Consider the following 2,500-nt stretch of genomic DNA (forward strand, 5'->3'; position numbering starts at 1 on the left):
TACTTTGCATACATATATATATATATTTTTTTTTTCAAGTGGTCTACTTTGCATACATATATATATATATATATATATATATATATATATATATATATATATATATATATATATATATATATATATATATATATATATGTACTCCTTTGCCTCTGTTCATGTGTTCCTTTATCCTCGTCAGTCTTGTGCTTCCAACTTCCTCTGGCTCCTCCATGTTCATGACACTAAATTATTCTTCTATTTTACCTTCTGGCAACCTCTGGGTCTTCATCTTCACACCTGCGCCCCATGTGTGTGTGTGTGTGTGTGTGTGTGTGTGTGTGTGTGTGTGTGTGTGCGTGTGCGTGTGTGTATGTGCGTGCGCCCACCTTGTCTTCCATATTACTAACAGAAAAAGAAAAAAATGGAAGAGAAGAAAATGGTGAACGAGATGGAGGATATAAAAGAAAACGAGATGTGAAAAGGAAGGTGGCGGAGGAGAAGAAGAAGAAGAAGGAGGAGGAAGGAGGAGGGGAAGGTGGCGGAGGAGGAGAAGGAGGAGGAGGAGGAGGAGGAAGAAATGACGATGATAATGAGAATAGGAAATAGATGATAACAAGACACCAAATGACACGGTGTGATTCGTAGTGATTGGCTTGCTGTGATGAGGACGGAGAGGAAGGCTTGTGATTGGTTCTGAAGTCGAAGTTGCGGTAGAGATGGAGATTGGAAACCATGATTGGGTCAGGTAAGGGGGAGGAAACGGGTGATTGGGGATTGGGTGGCGATTGGAACCTTGAGATTGGGTTTTTTGAATAGATAGGAAGATGATGATAGAGGATGAGGCGTGCGAATAGGAGGCAAATGAAATCTTCAAGAATTGGCTCGTTTGTGCTGAGTAGCGAGTTGGTTCCGTCCGCCGCCTCGCACGCTGTTGGTCCGAGTTCGAACCCAGCCACTGCTGGGCAAAGGTAGCGTCCACGGTCGCAGTTAAGCGCCTCCCACCGTGAAGCACCTTATCATGAGTGATACATGGGCTCAGAAATTTACCTTACGAGGAGAGGCTTAGGCACCTTAACTTACATTCTCTGGAAAGACGCAGTGAGGGGTGATCTAATAGAGGTGTTCAAGTGGATCAAAGGCTTTAACAAGGGTGACGCAAACAAGGTCATCATATTAAGACAACAGGGTAGGACTCGCAGTAATGGGTTTAAATTGGACAAATTTAGATTTAAGAAGGAAATAGGCAAGAATTGGTTTACTAATAGGGTGGTCAACGAATGGAATAGACTTAGTAACCATGTAGTGAGCGCTGAAACTATCAATTGTTTTACGAAACGGTTAAACAACTTTATGGATGGGGATGACAGGTGGTAATGGACATGGAACTGCCTAGTGTAAGCCTTATGGTCTCCTCCAGTCTCCTTCATTCTTATGTTCTAGAAGGCTCTCGAGGAGACTGCCTAGTGTAGGCCTTATGGTCTCCTGCAGTCTTCCTCATTTTTATGTTCGTGAAGGTTCTGGAGGAGACTGCCTAGTGTAGGCCTTATGGCCTCTTGCAGTCTTCCTCATTTTTATGTTCGTGAAGGTTCTCGAGAAGACTGCCTAGTGTAGGCCTTATGGTCTCCTGCAGTCTCCTTCATTCTTATGTTCGTGAAGGTTCTGGAGGAGACTGCCTAGTGTAGGCCTTATGGTCTCCTGCAGTCTCCTTCATTCTTATGTTCGAGAAGGTTCTCGAAGAGACTGCCTAGTGTAGGCCTTATGGTCTCCTGCAGTCTCCTTCATTCTTATGTTCGAGAAGGTTCTCGAAGAGTTCTCCAAAGGCTTCCGACAGATGTCGAAGCCCCAACAGATGTCCCCTCTTGTTACACGTGATTCCCCACCTGTGATTCACCTTGGTCTTTGGAACACATGTTGGACTCGTGATCGACAGCTATTTCCCTCCCGGAAGAGAGCCCAGAGCTCGTATGACCGATCTATGGGTAATGCTTTGACCTTACACGCACACATACACACCCAACTCCCCGCCCACGAAAGTTGGAGTAACGACTCGAAGCGCAGCGATACTGAAATTATTTTCAGCCCTGGGCAGGATTCGAACCCGGACCGCCGTAGTGACAGTCTGGGACTCTACCAACCGCGCCACCGAGTCGTGTGTCCCCGTGTTCGTGTGGTTACCTGCTTCCCTCCCTCAAAAGGGGGAACGGAAGTTTCCCCTCAGATGAATGAATTTGGTAGATTGAAAAATGCATAAGCAACGATGTTGTTCATCTTTGGCGAGAGGTCATCAAGTTCGTTAATCTTTCAATTCAATGACCTCGCTTTGCCTCTCGCCAACTCGTCTCTCTCCTCTTTCTCTCTCTCTTTCCTTTCTCCCTGCTCTTCACTCTCCCTCCCCCTCTCTCTCTCCCATTACCTCTCCCTTCGATCTCTCCTCTCTCCCCTCTCCCTTCTCCCTCCCCTCTCCCTTCTCTCTTCCCTCTCTCTCTCTCCCATCTCTCTTCCCTCCCCCTTCCCTCTT

The sequence above is a fragment of the Oratosquilla oratoria genome, chromosome 5 (assembly GCF_046742065.1).
Source record: "Oratosquilla oratoria isolate Oo_2021 chromosome 5, ASM4674206v1, whole genome shotgun sequence".
NCBI lineage: Eukaryota > Metazoa > Arthropoda > Malacostraca > Stomatopoda > Squillidae > Oratosquilla > Oratosquilla oratoria.